General features: G+C 39.1%; 1 long non-coding RNA gene across 1 annotated transcript; it reads right to left on the reverse strand.

Annotated features, from left to right (window-relative positions):
• Positions 1–7,843: 7,843 nt before the first annotated feature.
• LOC149116201 (uncharacterized) lies at positions 7,844–9,248 on the reverse strand. Its single transcript, XR_016203929.1, has 2 exons — positions 9,097–9,248; positions 7,844–8,101 (listed from the first exon to the last, which is right to left on the reverse strand). It is a non-coding gene; the product is annotated as an uncharacterized LOC149116201 (long non-coding RNA).
• Positions 9,249–10,591: the final 1,343 nt, after the last annotated feature.

A 10,591-nucleotide genomic window follows, 5' to 3' on the forward strand; every position in this document is an offset into this window, starting at 1 on the left:
AATTGGTCCTTTTTTTGAGTAAATGGTAAATGGCCGAACCGAAAGTCAGAACTTAGCATGAGGTATTTTGTTTACCATTTGCACAGCCACTGAGGAACCAGTTTCTCCGTGTAAACGGTAAGCAACCCCCGACATTATGATTTTACTGTATTTTCTGTAAAAAATATGTTCTTACCACCTTTGCAAGTCCTGCCTTTCTTTACCCGTCCTGGTTCACACTTGCATAACCCTTTCTTAGTGCATGTACCATAAATGCAGTCCGCATGTGTGAAGCACTCTGGGTAAGTAAGCAGAACAAATGCCACAAACACAAGGTTGGGTTCCTCAACTTGACCATTTTTTTTACGTATGACAAATAAGGTGTGAGAGGGTGTATGTTCCAGCCCAATAACGTTCATGTGGCTGAGGTACAATTCGACACGTGTTTAAACTAACGATAACAAGAAGAAACTCATTAGAGATACATATTGTGAACGCTGATCACTCCTGGTATCTTAGGTCTTGTCCACATTACGCCGGAGAAATTTGAAAACGTAATAATGAGCGGCCATTTTGGATTTGTCCTTGAGGAAAACTCGAACAGAGAAATTACGTCATGATCGTGATGTCATCATTTTCGAAAAGCTCCGTTTTAATTCAAAATGTTTTCAAATTTCTCCGGTTTGAAGAACGTTTTCAAAAAGCTCATTTTTCGTGACGGATTCGTGTGGACGGTAGACCTAACCGTAGAAATAATGAAGCTACGTTTTCAAATTTCTCCGGCGTAATGTGGACGAGGCCTAAATATTAATTAATATAAATATATTAGTGTTCTATCACGAGTGATTGTCTACGCTACTCATTATCTATTCTGTTGTAGATAGTGAGTAGCGTAGCAGTGTGCGGTTGTGAACGAGATGACGGCCGCTTTGCGTTTTCGAGGTGTCTGTGAAGATGACTTAACTGCTCGAGACTTCATACGATTCATCATTTATTATTATATGACTGGGAAAACCGCGAAAGCGCGCACGTTAATTTGCACTGTAGTGCAAATTAATAATTACTGATAAATTGGCCTGCTCTCATGCTCAGCCAATCACAATGAATTAATTTTCTCAGTTATATAAAAAATAAGAAAAGCATAGTCAGGTAATATTTCAAACACGAGAGAACGTGTTTTACCGCCTTTACAAAGAAAGAGAAGAGAATGTGAAAATAAAAGATATCCAAACCAAAATTAGTTGAAGAAAAAAAAAAAAAAGGCCTTACCTTTGCACCTTCCATTCTTAGTTTTCTTCATGCCTGGATAACATGCACAAAATGGATTTTTAGGATACCAAGGATCGATCATGCATATACCGGCACCGCATTTGTAGTCTTTAGAACAACGTGATGCTTCTAAAGAAAAAGATATATTTCTTAGCTTTATGAGTTTCGTACGGTTGGTTAAGAACGCTGTCAATATAATGCCTTGAACGCAAAAAATGATTAATAAAACGACATATACTATGTAGGTTCTGAATCAACTTGTGTATGTGATCAATAGATTTCTAGGTTTAATAACGGTCGGTAAAACATGGTAGAAAATTAATATATCAAACAAGATAGACCGTGTTGGAGCACTGCATTTCCAAACGCCGACAACAGAGTTGAAAATACGACGCGCAGTGGAGTATTTTTAACGAACTTCGAGGTGTTTGGAAATCTGGTCAAACACTGTCTTGAATGTTTAATATATCTTTTCAATCGAAACTAAAAATATCAAGGAAATGGAGAAATAAAATCGTAAAAATAAATACTAAGTCGATTCCAAGGTCTAGTAATCTTGGTAGTGATAGAATAGGAGACATAAACCTTGCGTACGGGGACAATATTTTAACAGCAAAAAAAAAAAAAAAAAAATGGTTTATTTTCGTTCACACTAGCAACAAACCATTTTCGTACTCTCGGTATTGGACTGGAACTAGCTTGCAAGTGAGGCTTTTGCGGGAAGTCTTGTCAAACGCAAATGACATTAATCTCTAATTTAATGATATTCCCCAGCGTGAGCCTCTATTGTAAGCTAGTTCCAGTGCAATGCCGAGAATACAAGTATGGCCTATTCCGCAATCTTTCGTATTTCTTACTCCTGCATATAAGTCCGTCGCCAGCGTACATTCCAACACAGCGGCAGACCCCATCGAAACATTTTCCTTCTTTAGCCTTGCAAGTCGGCTTATCGGAGGAACATTTCGTTGGTGGACCTAGGAGATCAAAGTAAATAACAACAACGAAATTGCAATCTGAAGCTAACGGTTAGTTTCATAGAAGTGATAAACATGGACCCTCCTTACCCTGATATTCAGGGATAATTGATTTGAACGTTCCTATCATTCAAGCATCTACTAACAGCTAACTTGGTCAGAATTTTCCATGTAATTTATCATGTTTCATTCAAAAATAATTGAGCAAGCATTAAGTGGTGCCTAGGACCAATTAATTTCATTAGCCTGCCTTGAAATGATCTGCATTTATATAGATTTTTAGCATTTTGTAGCCTTACCTTGATGGAAATCCCACAAAAGGGGCCTGATATGCCGCCGAAACGTAGCAAAGAAGGTACGCTTGGGTATTTTCTGTAACCAAATTCGGCCAAGTGATCATGATATGATAGCCATATTAAGTCGGTGACTTGATATTGCAAGGTATCAGGGCAGTACACACGGCTTCTGATTGACTAATTGTGAATTTGCGTACGGTAATAAGCAATTATTGGATGAGGTTTTTGCGAATCCAGAAAAATCAAGGTTGAGGTAGGCGTTATAAGCCGAAGCCTAAGGCTAGGCTGATAACCCTTACCGAGATCTTGATTATTCTGGATATCACAAAAACCAAATCTAATAATTTATTGTACATTGAACGAAAAAAAATGGAAGTAAATTTTTCGCTTCTTCACTGACGGCAAGCAACACAAAGCGGGCGAAAGTCCATAAAAAGTTTATACTGTACTGGAAATATTTCGGATGCTTTTAAGAAATTCTCGGACGGTTTTATTTTCGGTCACTTTCTTTTGTCCGAAATTAAAATCGTCCGTACTTCTGGCAAATAAATAGATGTAAGATGGACAAAGCATTTGGTGACCAAGGATGGTGCAGTGGTGAGAGCGCTTGTCTCCCACCAATGTGGTCTGGAATCGATCCCGACCCCGTACCATATGTGGGTCGAGTTTGTTGTTGGTTCTCGCCTTGCTCCGAGGGTTTTTCTCCAGGTTCTCTGGTTTTCTTCCCTCCACAAAAACCAACATCTCTAAATTCCAATTCAGCCAGGACCCGCGTGAAAACCAGCTAAGACTGACGTGGCTTCCTCTCTAAATATTGTAATTTACTTTCATGTATTTTAGTGCTAAAGGTATAACTAGGATAAAGGGCTTTTACGAAAGGGCGCTTCGACATTACGGCTTTCTTCACTAGACGCATAAAAAAGTTTCCCGTAAAAATCATCACGATACATAAACGTTCGCGCACACCACGCGCGCGCTCCCAAATGATTTAAACTAAGCAACGCCAAAAACAATCAACGTTTATTCAATTTTGATACAACGTTCAAAATGGAAAAAACAAGAGGAAGAAAGTCTTTTCTCTGCGCATGGATCGTCTATATTTGCCAGTTATTTTTGAAGACCGTGTCAGTCGCCCAGGTGGCAAATACTATTCGCAGCATTTACATAAAAAAAATAGATATATTTGAGTCGTTTTTCAGATTCATATTGAACAACCCACTGGGCGCGCGCATTCTTCATAAAATTAACACATGATCTGATGAAACGAAAGTCGCCACGAAACATTTGCCCACTGTTAGCAGTCTGAAAAAATGGTTGAAATGTTTTCACATATTTGTGAATATCTTGAAGGATTTCACCAACTGAAGGATAAAACGTCCGCTCAGGCAGAGTCCAGAGATGGACAGTAAACTTAAGGTCATTCCGCTGAAATAGAACCTGCACTGAGATTTTATTGAAACTTTGCCTATCGATTGTTTATATTATAGGAACTTAAATTTTGAAATAAAAATGAGGGGTCTCCGTGTTCGTTTGGGAGCAAAAGTACCTTGTTTATACCCATATAAATCCTTATAAAAGCACCATGGTTGTAGTTACGATTGCTTGCTAAATTCGCGTTTCCGACGATTGCTTTTTGTTCTACACTGAGAATTGGTCCATATTTATTTACACAGAGAAATTTATTACTCAATTCCAGACAACAGAAAAAAAAAATGATAGATCACCATACTCGTTTGCGAGAAAATGACGATTTACCTCTATGGCGAGGTCCAGCCGTAAAGAAAAAGCCGCCATTTTTTTAATGCGCGCGCGCTAATCACGCGTGAAATTATGCGCAGTAGGGATGCGCAATGCAATACTGGGGAATGACCTTGAGGTCATTCCTCACATTTGCATTGCGCATCCTTACTGCGCATAATTTTTGGCGTCATTAGCGCGCGCTCGTGCACGCGCATATTGAAAACATGACGGATTTGCCTTGATATTGAGCTCTTTCAGTTGAAAAATGGCTCTAGCTCACCAACGAGCATGGGCACCCCAATTTTTTTTCCAGTCATTGTATTTAACTAATCATAAGCTTTGCGTGAGAAAAGACTGATCTAAATTCTACTGCTGAAAATTTAATAAATAAGAAAAATAGCAGATACACTGTGATCTTTTCTATTTTGCAGTCGGTAACCACGTCAAGAAATTTAGTTCAAACTTTAATCAAGGATTTAGCTTTTTGTCTGAATCAAACTTAAAATGTTTAGTTGTGTCCGACACAATGCATTGACTGTAGTTTAATGCGTTTTCTTATGAGTATGGGCTCACAAAGATTTTACAATTACTGGGAATGCATTTTTATAATAAGCATTAAATAATGCCAAAATGGGGCATTTTCAATGCCTCACTGCTCCTTAATGAGCATGGGCACCCCCCTTTTTTATTTCAAAATTGAAGTTATCATATGACAAATATTCAGTGGACAAAGTTTGAACAAAAATCTATTGTCACTTTTATTTCAGAGGAATTACCTTAAGATGAGGTTGAAAATATTAAAGTTTTAACCCTTCATAGCTCTTACTCAAAGCCTACTCTAAGAGTTACCTGAACAAACTTAGACAATTTTCCTGACACTGAATATCACCTATTACCCCTATAAGAAATTGAAATCAGCGTTCCCTCCGCTCCAGTAAAAAAAGTAAGGAATCAAGGCCTTAAATAAACGCTAACTAAACGCGATTATACAACCTACCATAACGCTTTGGATGGTCGGCATAGAGACCTCCAATGATGAACAGGATTACCAGGCAAGAAAGAAACTGTCTTGCTATAAGTTGCATTTTCAAGGAGACTTAAACCTCTCTGCCATCTTTGTTAGTGCTGGGATATGCTGCATAGAAAGAACTGTTAAAATTTGAATTTCTTGCGTCATAAACGGGTTTTTAATTGAAGTACCTTGACGTCATCGAATCGTAACACTCGCCTCAAAATTAGCTTCGCCTTTATTTTTCTTATGAAACAAGGTTAAAAAATAAAATGCGTTTGTTTCTTTTGGATAGAGAATTACCAAAAGGGGAGAACGTAACGAAAAGCAAAGCAAAGGCTAGGAGAGAAAAGAAAAGGAAATTAAAGTAAACGAAAGGAAAAAGGAAAGAACGGAAAGAAAGAGAAAGGAGGGAAATGGAAAAGATACGTTTCACTATAAAGCCCTGGCCAAACGGACTAGCAAGTAGCTACTAGCTGAACTTGAGTAGAGACTTACGTTGGGTGACCAAACGGACTCGCAAGTTCCCTCGCAAGTACAGTCAGTACACGCAAGTCGCAAAAAAAAAAAAAAAAAAAAAAAAAAAAAAGCTGCACTTCGTTTATTTAGGCGGCTGACAGTTTTCTGTAAGTTGAAAGTCAAATTTATGGTTTTGTAGCTCTTATTCTAGTTTGAATTTGAGCGGCACGGAAGCAAAAATACGAAACACGTACACAAGGCGAGGCCAAAAAGGAAAATAAAATGGCGGCTTACAGGCAAACAGATCGTTACAGGCATTATGATGGATAATTTACCTCCTGATTGCGAGTTCAATATACAAAAATGTTCATCGGAAGTCTTGTTGCATCCAGATTTTTAAGTCTCATCGCTCACTTTGTTGTTACAGCCGTCATGTTTTTATCAAAGGTAGATAGAGAAATTAACGTAGAGTCGAGGCCTATGTTCATTTGCTCTGGGAAACTGATAAGCATTAAAGAAATAGAAAACATATACCGTGTTTCTATCAGTTTTAGTATAAATCTACTAGTGTTCTATCAAGAATGCCGTTCTCTGATTGGCTATGCAACTCTCTATCTATAAAGCAATTAGATTATGTGCTCGAGATTTCTACCGCGTGAAAGTTGACGAGGGCGCACAGAAATCGAGTGCGAATAATTTAATTGATGTAGTATAAATCTGCTAGTCGTTCAAAACTTTTTGTAAATCCTCTTCACAGATCCTTCGAAAACGCCAAGAAGCGGCCGTCATTTTGTTAACAAGGGCAATGCTTGGGATAGATTATGATTCGGCGATAAATGCTCACATGTATCGTTACGGTGTCCCAGGCCTTGCCGTGCCGTGTCTCAGGTATGTCGGCGGCATGTGAGAACCAGGCTTCAAGGTTCTTCGCTTTCATTCAATGGAAAAGTTGTCATGGCCGCAAAATTAGAAACGCTGCAGAATTATACTGTGTTATAGGGACAGCTCACGGTAACTTCAAGCAGTGCCAAAACTGCTTCGGCTACGAACTATGAGGCGGTGGAAGATTAGCTAGTATTTTAAAGTCGCATCGGCGGATAACACCGCAAAATTGGAGCAATCGGCAGAAGGACAGCCCAGTGATTCCATCTCCCACAGCTGGTCTTTCTTTTCAAAGGCGAAATAAAGAGAATCGACGCTTTCCCGTTCAGTTCATAGCTCTTGACGACTCTTGGCAAGAACAAAAATTTGATAAATTAGACTTTTCCAGCATCCTGCATGCAAAACCGTCAGAAACAGCTCTTCCAGCTAACAGAGTTGTCACTCGATTCTTGCGAGGGTTTTAATGTAAGTTTTCTCACGCTAGCGAGATAAAATTTATTTTAAGAGATAAAAAGTTGTATGTTTGACTGCGATGATCAATCATTTCTTTAAGAAAAAGACTATTATCTTGTCGTTTCGGAAGAACAGCTTGGTTTTGACTGACGCTCGTACCTTGCGCGCAGTCGCCGTATGCAAGGAGCTCGAGACTTCTAAACAGCGAGCCACTGAACGGTATCACAACAAAAACCTAACGAAAATGAAAATGGAAACTGTTTTAAAAGATAAGCTAGCTCGCTCCTACCGTAGTTTATTGCTCGTTGCTCGCCGCCATTCAGTGTAGCCAATCAGTTTGCGCTTTCACATGGCAGTTTGTAGTTATGTTATACTAATATGAGCTTATTTTCTCCAACGTAAACAGCTGAATCGGTATTGGTGAGGATTTCTACGCCTTTCGTGAACGTCAACGTCCTTTTAATCTAAAACGGAAAACTGATTTGGTTCTACGCTGATTATCTAGTGATTACTGACTCAGGATTACCCGCCCTGTCCCGCATGAAAACAGTATACTTTTTCCGTATAAAAATTCCTTTATTGACCAAGCTTGTTTGGTCAAGATGGCTGGACATTGGCTTCGCTCCTTTTTTTGCGTGGTTATGAACCTTGACTTCGTCTCGATCTATAAACACGCAAAAACGAACTTTGCAAATATCCAGCCATTTTGACCTGTCACGCTTGATCAATAACCCATATAAACTTAAGTTTTCCTAGAAGAAGACATTATTAAAAATGGGAAGTGCACAGAAGGGCAAAGTGAGTTTATTGGATGGTAATGTTGGAAAATAAAATATGACAATGTTAGATGACATGTTAAATTGAAACTAAACCAGAAAAAGTCAAGCATCGTTGAGAAAAAAAAAAGAAGGCAGTAGAAGCAAGAAGGCGCGGTCCCATTTACTCTGTGAAGGCCAGGCGCCCAAGCACGCCTAGAAAGAGGGTGCTGGGAAAACCGTTGCCGCGTAACGAGAGGCCCAAACCAACCTTAAAACTCTCACCTAGAAGTGGAAAAAGAGAGAGGATTTCAGATATCTTATGAAACAATTTGAAACAATAGGAAGTTCTTTTAACTTGTACTGCTAACCAGGGTATTGCTGGTTTTCAATGTCACGCAATTCAAAATAGATCAAAATCAAAATCAAAACTGGGCAATAGATAAAGTCCAGCATCTGGAAAATGAAAGAAGGTAAATATGCAAAGACTCTCGCCAAACTTCTGGTCACAACAATTTTTCTTATGCGAGATACGCGGAGAAATTCTTTACCCAAATTTATAGAGATTTGTATGGAGACGCCATGCTGTTGTCCATCCGTATGGCCACCAACATGGCGGCCGGAAACCAACAGAAACATCTGTCACTGAGTTTTGCTACAAAAGCATGAATTTATCCCTCGAGGAACTCTAAAACATTAAAATAATACTTTTTCTAAGACATGAACTGTTCAGATAGCCAAGTTCCCCGAAATAAGTCACCTTTTTAACCATCATGACAGCTCTCCAGGCCGTCATGTAAATGCCGCGTCACGCAAAAGCTTAGAAATTCAATCGTAGTGTATCACAAAACCAAGAACCCATTTGGGGCGAAAATTTGTATGAATATTAGTTTTAAGCTGCTCTTATAGATCATCAAAGTAAAATCTCAGGAAGATCAATAGTTTTGTAGTTCGAATTTTAGTGACGCCTTGTGAAAACCAGCCCTGATTTGGCCCAGGTTCTATATGCAATTGTTCCACCACTATATGTCATGGTTTTTGCATCTTGAACAGTTTAGCCAAATTTCTCAAGTTCGTCGTTTGTAATCCGTTTCAATCTTCTTCATCCTTAAACATTCTTGTTCCGGGCCTTAATGGCTTATCATAATCTCTTTAGTGTTGCCCTATCTTAGCAAACTACTATTTTCAGGTTTCCTTTAATGTTCAGTTAATTTTGTAGGCGGCCAAAATAAATGAGCTCCTTTAACTTGTGCATATGCCATATGCCACGCAGTACTTACTTCGACGAGGGACACAGTATCCTTTTGTACTCTTCTTGTATCCTTCTTTGCACTTACATTTTCCCTGGAGGCATACTTCGTGCTGTTTGCAGTTACATTTGTCTAAGGAACGAGTTAAGAAAGGTAATGTGGATTACTTCATTCAGCACATGGTTCAATTATCCCCTTTAGAAATGAGAAGAACTCTCGGGCGAGTCTCGCAGATCACGATGTCTGCCTCAGCTTTCAGCTTCCGCAAATAATTGATCTCGGCTCGCCACTGAAATATTACGATATTTTGCTCAACCTCGCCCAATAATTGTTCATTGTCTTTGATGCACGTCGCTTTCCTGATTTGAATCTAGGGTACTTCAGGCGGCAAAAACCCTGCTGAAATTACAGTCGGCAATACACCATGAAAATAAAGTGTTCCATGTTGCTATTTGCTTGGCATTAAGCTAATTTAGGCGAAATTTCTTGGAATTGAATTATGGACGACTTCAATAAAAACCCATAAATTGGGCGAAATAAGTCATTGTGGCTTCTTCAGTAAATGATTATTGTCAGATATGCTTTAGGTGAAGGTGAAAAAAAATGTACATGTAATGTTCTTAACCAACCTATTATCCTAACAATATTGGCACTGGAAGGCGCCCGGCGTATTGGTTCCTCGGTGCAAATAGGTCATTTTAGAGTTGTGTGTTTAGTCACCTGGCCTTTGAACGCGAGGCCGGAGATGATCTTGTTGTGATACAGACCTCTCTGATTTTCTCATTTAAATGGCATCTAGTTAGCATAACTGTAACACAACAAAAGCAGTGAGGTCTTTATTAAAACAAGGTCACCTGCTGCCTCGCTGCTGTTCAACGGCCAGGTCACTGAACAGACAACTGTAAACTGGTCTATTGTTGATAATTTAATTGAACGCTCACCTTTCCTCACGCAAACTTTGCGTTGTTTCTTATATCCTGATAGGCACACACAAGAATACGTCCCTTGTTCGTTTAAACATTCTTCATTAGCACCGCATGGAGTTTCATTATGAGAACACTCGTCCACATCTGAAATGAAAATCTCGAAAAATCGGCTTATCTCCTCAAAATTACTACGTAACTTCAGATCTACACTCAAGGGAGGGAGCGGTGTTGATATCCTAACTTATCATGTTGTCTCTAAATTTCCATTTTTGCCGACTGCATCTGCTAGTTTCCTAGTTTAGCAGGGAAATCGTGAGATTGAGATACCCAATGAAAAATTCCATACATATTTTCGCGACAAAAGGAGGTTTGTTTATTCATTAACACTGATCAGGTAAACCCAATTTCTGCAAGGATGAAGGAAATTTCTTGTGATATCATTTCAATTTTATGAAGCAAAACTGATGTGGTCAAACCTTACACATTCCACTCCCACCCACGGTGGCCTACCACCCACTCCCCTAGGGAAGAAGATTCAAAACCCGAAACAGATATTACTTATACTCTTAGTCAATGGCAAACGCTCTTTCCGAAAGTGA

The sequence above is a fragment of the Orbicella faveolata genome, unplaced genomic scaffold (genome assembly GCF_042242905.1).
Source record: "Orbicella faveolata isolate gen_17 unplaced genomic scaffold, um_ofav_v1 contig_12, whole genome shotgun sequence".
In the NCBI taxonomy this organism is placed as follows: domain Eukaryota; kingdom Metazoa; phylum Cnidaria; class Anthozoa; order Scleractinia; family Merulinidae; genus Orbicella; species Orbicella faveolata.